Genomic DNA, 12188 nt, shown 5'->3' with positions numbered 1-12188 from the left:
GGTTCCTCTCCTTTTTCTGAAGTCTTGATTTTAAAGGTTCAGTCTCCTGAAAGACATAGCTATCAATGAGATTAGATTAACTTTCTTGTTCAGACCCCACCCATGTACGGTAGGTATTGTGTTTTGCTCAGGCTTCAGTGTAGAATAAAAATCTGTGAATAGATTTCCCAAGTCTGGTGTTAATTTAAGAAGTAAATGACTTAAAGTTCTGGTATAGTCCCTCATTGTAATATTCGTTCTCTCATTAATTGTTAGCCACTCAGGGCTGATTGCCACCATGAAAATACTCTTTTTCCAAAATGACATATAAATCCTGAGCCCTCTGCCATGATTGTCTTTGCTTTAAGAGAAAGATGGCCAGATGGCCATCCTTTTATTAAAATGTTAGCATTATTAATAAAAATGATGAAATTACTCAGAAATTATGTCTCTAGAACCTTTTTAAACTCCACAGGTAGTAATACTTGTACCACTCTCACTGGGTTGCTAAGATCAGTAGAGATAATGTTTACAAAGTGCTTTGTAAACCATTAAGAGTCATAGAGATGTCAGCAGATGTATTATTTCTCAGTCTGATCCAAACCAAAGCCTACTGTTATCTTTAATTCCATCTCAAGTGTTTGGATTCTTATAGGCAAAGTGAGGAGGGTACAGTATTTATGTCACATTACAAAGCACTATGTGTATTTTAAGACAAACTTTCCTATATATTTCTATTCAAGGTCCCGACCACATAATAAAATCTGGACACCCCTTGTAGCTGAGCATGATTCTGTGAGGCTGAGAGATGCAACAAGGGCTCAGAGAAAGAAGTGAACAAATTTCTCATTTTAATTACTCATTTGGGATATTACAATCTGTTGCCAAAGCCAGTTATCATCAGCTTTGATTAGAAATCAGGAAAGACAGCTGCTGAAACAGGGAGTGAAAAGGATTGTATTGGATTAGAAAGGAGTTCTTTTGAATTTGAAAGAGAAAGGAGGCATCCTTGGAAAACATCTGAATATGCATTTATTTTAATATGAGTGGCTAGAGGTGTTGCTGCTGAGTATTATAGGTTTGAGTCATTTTAATTATTAAATTGTCTTTGTTCCCTTGGCTTTTATTGTTACCATGGGTCCCTGCAGTCTTTTTCCTGTTTTAGGTCCATTTCCATGTGGTGTTGTATCCCAAATTGTGAATTGAACTAGGTCAATATTTATAAGGTAAATTCATGAATGAGCCATCTTCCTAATCATTCAGCCTCATTTTACAAATGTGAGGCCTGAAGCATGGGAAAATAATACATGTAATTTCTAAGCTTTAAAGGACGGTGTTCTTTTATTCCTGTTCCAGCCACCATGGGGAAGTGCTACTTTTAGTTGGAGCATTTTTGTAATAATAGCTGATTTGAAATCAAAATCATTTCAAGCCCAAATTAGCATAAATAAATCAGAATTTTAAGCAGTACATTTTCCTTGAATTGCTCCTAGTTTGTCAGTGAGGGGGGGTGGAAATCAAGAGAAATGTGGTCAGAACATTGTGCCTTTTTAAATGCCTTTATTTTCTTTCTAATTAGCTTTGTACTGAACATCACTATTTTCTTGTTAATGTAGTCTGCTTATGGTGTCTTTAAATAAGAAAACCAAGCATAGATATGGGTAATTGAGTAGACACATTTCAGAAAATAAAATCTTCACAAACATATAAATCCAGGAAGAATGTGTTATCAAGTTGTTATCTTTTTGTTTTCACATGGGCCAGCTTTAGAGTTGGAGAACTCATGATTGTCTGTCGCCCTAGCACTATTAACCAAACAAAGATAACATTCTGTAACCACACAGTGGATCAAACCAGTTTCCTTCATCCCTGGGTTTGGACCATCTGTTTCAAAGAAACCCAAAACCCTCAGGAAGCAAGACTCTAATCTGTGGGTAAGAGTTTAAAAACACATATGTACATTCTAACAACACAGAAACGTGTACAGAGGGCTGTAATTGGTTTTGTATTAGCTGTAAAGGTTGGATGACTTGACCTTAGCATCTGTCAGATATGTCCTCTTTATTCCTAAGTAAAAAAAATCTTTTCTTTATAAGGTAGGCAGTTCTATTTTATTCTAAAGTTACCTGTTACAACATACTGGGAGTAATCATTTTAAATAACTAAATCATTCTTTGTTAAAGTTGCTGTGTACTAAAAAAAAAAAAATCTTCTACCCCACCCCTCTTGCTGATAGCAGTCACACAGTGGGTGCCTGTAACATATTTTGCAGTGGAATTTATTCAGCCTAAATTTATGCTTAATTACATTTTTTTTTTAAAAAGGAGTTGTGGAGGATTTTATATAGTTCTCCAGTCAATCCAACTAAGTATTTTGAAAATGTGACCTTAACTTTGAGATTTTTATATGATCTAGTTCCATTTTAATTCTTTGAGTACCAGCCTATAAGTTGCATTGCAACAAAAGACCCCAAAAGTCATTTTCAAAAGATTTTTCATTACCTCATTCACAAAGAGAGAGACAGAATTTTTGCTGAGTTTGGTACCTTCTGTCCTGGAAAAAAAAAATCTATATTTTGGTGAGCTGTTTCTCTATATTAGAAGCTTTTAGGCATTTCAGAATGTATTAGAAAAGAGGCCTAATGATTTTAATCTTTTATTATTGTTATTACCTGGGAAAACGGCTTACTTCTGTTGAGGACACACCCACCCTTCGGGTCCCCCAAATTTGTAATCTTGATGTAATATTCTCATCTCTTCTGTCTCCCTTACTGTATATGTCCAGCCATTCAAAGTCTTATCTATTCTACCATTATGACATCTCTCATATCTATCTGTTCTCTTGGCTCTGTGATTGCCATTCAAGTTCGGAGCCTTAGCATTCCTTGCCCACACTATTGCAGTAACCTTCTTAAGTATAATGACCTGCCTCAAGTCATTCCCATCTCCAAGCCATCTTTTATGCATCTGTCATATAGAGATGACTGAAGCTCAGGTCTAACCAATCACATCCTTCCTTTGCTCGATAAACTCCAATGGCTTCCTATCACCAGAAGATCAAAAATAAACTCCTTTGTTTTGTATTTCAAGTGCATTGGAATCTGGTCCCAGGTTATCTTTATAGACTGTTCTTACATAAGCCTACCTCCTCTTGTTTATGCATAGCCTTCCATCTTCCTTCTTGCCTTTGTATAGACTGGTCCCCAATGTCTGGAATGTGCTCCCTCCTTAATCCTGCTTCTTAGAAGCCCTAGTTCCTTTTCAGACTTGACTCTTTGCACATGAGTTCTTCTTATCACTCCAGTAGTTAATTTCTACCACTTTCCTCTGTTTTGCAAAATATGTATTTTTCTTTGTATTTTGTATTGTGTATTTTACTTTTCAATGATCCCTATTGACTTTGAACACGTGGTGATTTTCAAATAGTTTCAAATGTTAAAGAAGCCTTCATGTTTACAGAGACTAGAGAATGTACTGTACTTAGAGAAAATGAAGGATATTTAGGCTAGAGAAGAGAAAACTTGGGAGGAGAGAAAGGGACCATGATGATTGTGTTCAAGTGTTTAAAGGAAGTCATATGGAAAACAGATTATATTTGTTCTGATTGGCCCCAGAGGGAAGAACTAGCAGTAATGAGTAGAGGGTGCAGAGAGGCTGATTTCAGTTCATTGTAAGGAAAAAAAAAAACTTCTTAACTAGTAGAGCTGTCCACAAGTGGAATGGGCTGCCTTGGAAAGTTTGTGGATCCCTCTAACTGGAAGTCACTAAGCAGAGAATAGATATCTGGTTTTCAGGAATGTGAGAGAGAAAGAGGACTCAGAAATGAGTGACTATGATTCTGCAGGACATTGTGTCTTTATAATTTAAGGGAAAAAAAACTCCATAGCTCTTTGTCCTTCATTGTAAGGGAAGCCCCACACTGTGACATTTTGTCATGTTCTCTTGATTGGACTGGCAAGGGCCAGTTTGTGATTTCATAGCACGCTGACATGAGAATTGGCAAAATTTTCTTAGTTACACTACTGTCTTTAAATAGAGTCAGAACTTCCTTTGCCCAATCAATATAGTGGATGATTCTGCTGATTGGGCTCTCAGAAGCTAAGGTATTACAGATTTTGTCAAGCTATAAATGTCACATATGAGTTGTTGTCGTCTTTTTCAATTGCTTAACATTTTTTGTTCTGACTTCTAGAAATCTATTGGGAATACTACAGCTATCATCTTTGTTTAGGCTTTAGGAAAGGGGGCCTTGTAATGGGTGATCACTTATTGAGATAAGCCTCTAAACTTTTATAACAGTTGTGTTAAATGACCAACTTTCACTGAATCAAAGGCTTCCAAATGCATTCCAGACTTTAGGCTCATTTATGAGTTATCTTACAGTTTGTCTTTGCTATCATAATTAGGGAGGTAAAAACAGAAATCCTGTTTCTTGGTAAAAGTGCTATTTTTATAAGCAGTACAAAACATGTATTGTTTTTCCTCTATTTATCAACATGCAGAGCTGTTATTCACTCAGGTTGTGTTTAATAAGTAGATTCTCTTGGGCCAAAAAGTCAAATATATCCCTAATGAGTTCAGTAACATCACTAAGGGTGCTTCTGTTCCTTGCCAATAGTCGACATTGTCTGAGTATATCACATTAGCTTTAGTAGTAGCCCAGATGCCAAGGTCAGGACATTAACAAGCAAGAGAGCTTTCAGAAAAATAAAGATTTAAAGCTGAATCTACCCATGTCAGAGAACAATGACCTGCTGTCTGGGGAGATTGGGAGAGACTTCCTATAACAATCACTTTGCCTTAGAAAAGTTATGTTTTCTTTGCATCTTTACTCCAGGAAAGTTCTGTAAATTAATAATGGAACTGAAATTTGATCATACTTGAATAAGAATTGCAACTTTCTAAATCCAGTTATCAAATAAAGCCACAGAGAGCACCAGCATTTTAAAACAGATGGAAATTGTGTGACCTTTGTGAGTTTTTTGTTGTTGTTCAGTCATTTACAATCATGTCCAACTCTAATGACCCTATTTGAGGTTTACTTGGCAAGGCTGCTGGAGTGGTTTGCCATTTCCTTCTCCAGATGAAGAAGCAGAGACAAACAGGATTAAGTGACTTGCCTAGGGTCACACAGCTAGTTAATGTCTGAGGTCAAATTTGAATTCAGGAAGATGAATCTTCCTGACTCCAAATCCTACACTCAATCTACTGTACCATCTAGCTACCATTAAAAGTTTAGTAAAGGGATTATGTAATATAATGTTTTCTGAAATAATATAATTCAGTAAATAAAAATTAGGTTACAGACAATAAAGGATTGCTCATAACAATAGAGTTTGAGAATGTAAGTTTTAAGTGGCCAAGCACTAGATATATTTTTAACAAAATTGTTGAAATTACATTCATTTATACCTCCTTGTCTTTTGAGCAAAATACATCATTTCACCATTCCACAAAATCAGCCAAAAAAAGGAATCTTTGGTTGTGTTATTAGGTTTTTTGTGTGCTTACTTTTCATTTTTTTTATTTGCATTTTAATTTTAATTTCTTTTAAAGTTATATCCATGCCTTTTAAAAAAATTATATTACAATCATTTCTGAAAATGCCATTCCTCTACCCTTAGTAGAAAAGGGGGAAAAACAATAGTTAAGTAAAATCAATCTATATACAAACCATATATATATATACAGTATATGCAACATTCTACAACCATAATATCCCACCTTTGTGAAGAAGGGAATGAGATTCATCTTTGCTCTTCTCTAGGACATATTTTGGTCATTAAAATTGCAAAGCATTAAATTCTGTATTGTTCTTTTCATAAATATTATTGTCCTTGAATTTATTATTTTCCTTTTTAAGCTTACTTCACTCTATATCAGTTCATACGTAATTATCTAAATTCTTCATTTTGTCTTAGAGTACAGTAATATTCTGTTACATTCATATCCTGTAGTTTGACCATTCACCAGTCAGTGGGCACCCAGTTTGTTTTCAGGTCTTTGTTACTGTAGAAAGTGTTGCAGTCAATATCTTGGTATGCTGTTTTAAAAATCAGACCTGAAAAATAATAACTTACTTCTGTAGATAGGATGAACCTTGTGCTTCTAAATATAACTAAAACAAAGTCAGGGACTGAGATGCTTTAGAAAAGAGCCAGGTTTTGTGTGTGTGACAGAGAGACAGAGACAGAGAAAGACAGACAGAGAAGCAGAGAGAGAGAGACAGGGAGACAGAGAAACAGAGAAAGACAGAGAGAGGGAGAGAGAGAGAATATTCATATTTCTTCCCTCTTCCATCATGGTAAGAAACTGAAAAAGAGACCTTGTTTTCCAGATGACTGGTTTGTGTTTGGAGGTACAGGGCAGAATAGGTTAAGACAGCCCCCATGTTAGGATGATTAAAGAAAAAAATAATTTGAAGAGCAGAGAGAGTACTTGAAGTGCCTGAGGGGGTCTCTAGGCATGGAACACATCCAATCTGTTTTTCCCCTCAAAGAACACCCTATATATTAGTTCTATCTAAATGTCTTTCACTATTACTTTGCAGCTGTTAAATTTAAAAATGCAAACAGCTTGCTCAGTCCTTCAAATGTAGACCATGTTTTTTAATCATATATTTCCATGGAGGATTAGGGCAAAAAAAAAAAAAAAAGAGAATCCTCCACCCTGCCCCCTGATTATTCAAAAAGGACAATGATCATAGGAAGAGAAGCTGGATGTGGGGACTGTCCTCTCTCTGCTCCTTAAAATTACTGGATAAAACCTACAATGTTAGGAATTTTCTGGTTTCTGTGGCTTTTGTAAATGACTGCTATGAATTGTGGGCTATCCCATGGAATAAAGTAGAGCCTGTTGTTGTTCAGCCATGTCTGACTCTCTGTGATCCCGTTTGGGTTTTTCTTGGCAACAATAGTGGAGTGATTTGCCATTTCCTTTTTCAGCTCATTTTACAGATGAGGAAACTGAGGCAAACATAGTTAAGTGACTTGCCGTGGGTCACACAGCTAGTGTTTGAGGCTGAATTTGAACTCAAGTCTTCCTAAGTCCAGATCTGGCACCCTGTCCACTGTGCCACCTAGCTGTTCCCAAAGTGGAGCCCAAGGTCCTTCTGTTCTCTCTTTGCTGTTGCCCCACCCCAAACCAGCCACAGGGAAGGGGTTTCAGTTTCCTGTTTTCACACCTCAACTGACCAAAGGCAGAAATAGATGCCAAAACTACTATTTAAAACACTATATACACAGCTAGAACCATGAACTGATTTTGTAACAGATGCCTAATGAATAATAAAGTCTAATGGCTAACTTTTGTGAATTAGGTTAGAAAGAGAGGACAAGGAGTTCTCCTCAATTAGGTAGAGGCAAGGTGGTTTAATAGACAGAGTGCTGAATTTGGAGTTGAAACTTAGGTTTAAACCTCAACCTCTGACACTTGGGAGCTGTGCCACTCTGGGAAGGTCATTTAACTTTTCTATGTTTCAGTCTCCTCATCTGTAAAGTGGGGATGATAATATTTTATTGCCTTCTTCAGTGATATAGTTAGGAAAGTATTTTTTAAATGTAAAGTATTATATTAATGTGAATAACAATAACATTATTTTTATACCATCTATGTTACGTATCTTATAGTACTATGCTAGATTGTAAACTCTTTGAAGACAAGGGTGATCTTTAATTTATCTTGTATATCCTAGAACTGACCAATTCAGAGGGTGCTTCATAAATATTTATGGAACAGATACATAGGAATTGAAAAATGCAGTCAGACAGTGGGGTTGTTTTGTCCACGTGATGCCAAACACAAGTTTGGTGGGTTTTTTCCCAAGGGAGTGGGCTTGGCCCATTGTTGTATAGGTAGTCTTACATGGATGTTTTTACATTGTAGTGACCAGAAGTCATTTATGCTAACTTTGATTGACTGTTTGTCATAAGCTTAAATTTTTAGTGTGGAATTTATGCTACAGAATACTCAGCATGGATACTTTAAATGTCAGGGGAAAAAATGCTTTTTTGTTAGATTTTGATAGCCCTAAATGGATTAAGAATAAATGGATGCAAAAGCATTTGTTAAGCATTTACTGTATCCAGAGTCCTCTGCTAAGAGCTGCAGATGCAAACAGAAGAGCAAAACAGCCCCTCCTCTCCAGGAGCTCACATTTTAAAAAGGGAGACTCCACCTATTGGGTATTTTAGCTTCCAATCAGACGTGAAGACCATTGGGTCCTGAGCAAAGCAGATTGTTCCATGTCATCTCTTATGTTCCTTCCACTGATAAACCCAATAGCCACTTATGAGCTTGAGCTATTCAATATTGCAAGGATTCTGGTAGTGAGAATTTCTTTCCCAGATGCTCATTAGCTGTGGCTGCTGAGGAAGCAGAGACTATGGGACTTGTAGAGGCAGTTGGCAGGTCACATCTCCATGAGGGTTGATTGCCTTGGTGATTGCTTCAGGGGCTAGGTTGGGAAGCGAGGACTCTTGGACTTGGAGTTCTTTGCCTCTACTTACCTATGAGGGAAAATGGTAGCAGTGGTTTGATGTGCGTCCTCTGTCTATCCCTCAGGGTGCCTTGCTGATTCAGCTATTCTGTGGGTATCAGTTGATTGATCATTGATGGAGAAGGCTAGCTTCTTTTCCTCTGGATGAGGCTGGGCTTGAAGCAAGGTCAGTGACCTGGGGGACACTTATTTCCAGGGCTTTGGGGTACAGGGTCCTAGGCTATTTCCTTGGTGATCTGATGTGGCAGTTTGAAGGCTACTTACTGTCTCTTCCTCAGGGAACCTTGATGCTTAACTTAGGCCGGTTTACCTCTCCTGTGGGTGGCAGTTGGAACATGGGTTGGAGCCCCTGGAACTCCTTACAGTGTCAAATAGGGGGTGATTTGCACACCTGCTCATGCTTTAATATTTCTCATTCTCCAATGACTTCTGTAACCTGGTGCAGTACAAGGAGCAATTTGGAGTGAGCAGGCTTGGGTTCACCTCCCGGTTTTGCTATTTCCCATATGTGTCTACTTCAGCAGTTACATAACCTCTATGGAACTCAGATCAACATCGGAGGCTGCACTAGATGGCATTTAGGTGACACATTGGATAGACTGGTAAACCTGGACTCAGGAAGACCTGAATTAAAGTCCAAATTCAGTCACTGCTGGTTGTTCGACCCCAGGCAAGTCACTTGACCTTTCTAAGTTTCAGTTTCCTTATCTGTAAAATGGGAACAATAATATCCCCTACCTGCCAGAGTTGTTGTGAGGATAAAATGAGGTACTTATAAAGTGCTTTGCAAACTTCAAAGCACTATTTAAGTCCAATGATGATTAAATGAATATCTCCTTCTCTAAATCTGTGTTTCCACAGGTATGTGTTTGCATATATATACACACAGATGGGTGAGAAATTAACCAAGATACAGAACTTTGGATAATATAAATGCCAATAGAACAAATACTCAGTTATTTCCCAACTTTCACAGAATCAGGGCCATTAAAGACCAACATTTCAAGTAGAAAACTGACAAACTCTCTGTCCCGTGCTTAAGCAAAACTAAGTTTCATCTTTGCAACATGTAATGTTAACCAGACCTCTCAGTGTGATGTTAAGGAGTATAGATTTTAGCTGTCACATATGTCACATATATTCACATCCTATTATCAGGCCTCATGGATAAGATATTGAGAAATAGATTTAGATTCCATTATAAAGAAAAGTTCATTTCTTTTCTTTCATTTGGCCCATGGATATAGATATCCCAGTCATACATTTTCACCTAATATGATGTTTTCCTAGAATTTCTCATTTAGATTGTCCAAACCCTGGATGTATGTGTATGCCTCCAGCACTCACTCAACCTTCTACTATTTTAGGTCATTCCACGTGATATAGGGAAAGAACATTAATATGCATTTCTTCTCTGGGCAGAGAAGCATCATATGAGGTATTGAATGATGTTTACACTGTCTGGCAGGGCCAAGGTGTTGACTGGTTTTATTCACTTCTTTGTTTTGGCAACTGGGGACAGTCACCAATGAGAATGACACCAATGAAAAAAATCAGCAAAACATTTTGGGTTTTTTTTTAATGATCTTTTTAAAAAGAGCATTAGATTAAGAGTCAGTAAAGCTTGACTCTAATCCTAGCAGGTGCAGCAGCAAAGCACCCCAGCATCCCTAGGGTGGCTGCTCACACAAGTTCTTGGATCTGCTTTGATAAAGGAAAGCAACTCAAAATGGGTTAACAAGCTTACTTTAATCAGTCAAACATGTATCCTTTACCTAGTTCAGGGGAAGAAGGTCAGCACCCCAAACTTCAAAGCATACAGACAGAATTATCAAAACAGAAACAGATCAAGTAGACAGATTTCCAAACTGTCCAACCATTACATCCACACCAAATCAACATCTGGGTTTTTCAAAGCCGGGGGGCTCTGGACAACGGCTTCCCAGAATCCAGATCAAATCACAGAACACTTCTCAAAGTGAGCCCCAAAACAAAGCTACACATCAGGGCTTATATAGCCTTCTCCTGGCTCAGAGAATGTAACAACCTTGTTGACTCACTGGCCAATCAAGAAGTATCTACTGAAAAACAAGCCTCCCACCCCAGGCTCCAGGTGCACTTTAGCCTAGGGGCAGGGAAGATCTTCAAAATTTACATTCCCCTTACAGCAGGTCACCTCAGGTCCCTGGGTTTTTGCTTAACTCACCTGGAAAATGAAGGGGTTAGAATAAATGACTTCTAAGTTCCTTTTAGTTCTTAAGATTCTATAAGTAACCATCAGCCCTCCTTCACTCAAATCAAAGTCAGCTGCAAGTTGTGTCATCGTTTCCCTGATATCATGGTCCTCCTCTTCAAAACAAAGGACAAACACAACAATAAGAAACTACACTTGGTAAATTGGTGACCTATCAAGAGACTGGAAAGTCTTCAGCTACCATAAGGCCTTCCTAGTTTTCTTTCTTGAACATCTTCAAGTAAATGGATATTTCTCTTCTGATTTGCTTTATTCTTTCTCCTCACTAATCCATCCAAACCATGGTCTGATATCTCTTCCACCCAGTCTACTATGGTGTCCAGAAAAAAATAATCTGCTTTATTCTAGGGGTCCAGACCTGTCTCTCTTTTCCTACTCCTCCACTCCATATTTTAAAAAGTCTGGAAACCAATAACCTGAGGTGGCACAGTTAGGAAAATAGCCCAAGGGCCTTTAAAAAAATAGCTCAAAGAAAGGAATAGGACCTTTTGGAACTGGGAGATGGTAGACATTTGTAAAGCAAGGGACTACAAATTCATAGCATTTCTCCACCTCACTCTCTCTACTAGGTTCTAGCCCATATAATTCTGGATTGGGGAAAAGGAGATGCTAATTGTACAAGATGCTGATGTAGGTAAGAGGGGAGCCTACTGACCACACTGCCCCCCTACATGGGAATCCCTTTGGTCAAGAGCAGGGGTGTAGCAAGCATGATAAAAGTTTATAGAGGATGATGGAGGAACGGCAAAAGAAAAAGATTTATTGGAGCTTTAAGATTTACTAGTAGATATTAATCTGCTGGACATTCCCTTCCTGTGAATCCTAAAAAGATCATTGTTGCTAGAAAAATCAAACATATTAATGTTCGAAAATAAAAGAACTAAAACCTTCCAAGAAAGATTTGTTGAATTTTATTCAACAAAAATAATAAATCATTCTAGCTGAGACTGACCAGATTTCTCCAGAGTTCCTTTGTAGCTTATTTTGTGATACACATACAAAAAAGTACAATGATTTGGTGGTTCTTGAACTGAATGACTGATATCTGCAACAGTCTTAATAGCCTATCTAAGGAAAAACCTGGAGATTCTCAGACTACATCAGACATGACACCAACCCAACTCAATTTTTATTATTTCCTCTCAGTCATTCCACACTGTTCTACTTAAGGCTTGTATTGCCTATCATGAGTCATAAATATGTGTCCTTTCTCTTGGAGCTCTGTCCTCCTTACCTCTTATTATTATACCTGAGACACATTTTAAAAAAATTTTTTACAAGATGTAATCGTAACTAGCATTTTTCTCCCTTCCTTTCCCTTTCCTTTTCTTCTCTCCCCTCCCTCCTTTCCCTTCCTTCCTTCCTTCCTTCCTTCCTTCCTTCCTTCCTTCCTTCCTTCCTTCCTTCCTTCTTTCCTTCCTTCCTTCCTTCCTTCCTTCCTTCCTTCCTTCCTTCCTTC

General features: G+C 37.8%; 1 protein-coding gene across 18 annotated transcripts in view; it reads left to right on the top strand.

The window, feature by feature from the left end:
* Window positions 1-12188, top strand: part of PARD3 (par-3 family cell polarity regulator) — a 739747-nt gene that overhangs the window by 600295 nt on the left and 127264 nt on the right. The gene's annotated exons all lie outside the window — the stretch shown is intronic.

Source organism: Petaurus breviceps, unplaced genomic scaffold, assembly GCF_028583685.1.
Source record: "Petaurus breviceps papuanus isolate PSGF00001 unplaced genomic scaffold, PetGlider_PUasm1.0 178, whole genome shotgun sequence".
In the NCBI taxonomy this organism is placed as follows: Eukaryota; Metazoa; Chordata; class Mammalia; order Diprotodontia; family Petauridae; genus Petaurus; species Petaurus breviceps.
The sequence above is the reverse complement of the archived record's forward strand: the minus strand, read 5'-3'. Positions and strand labels throughout refer to the sequence as shown.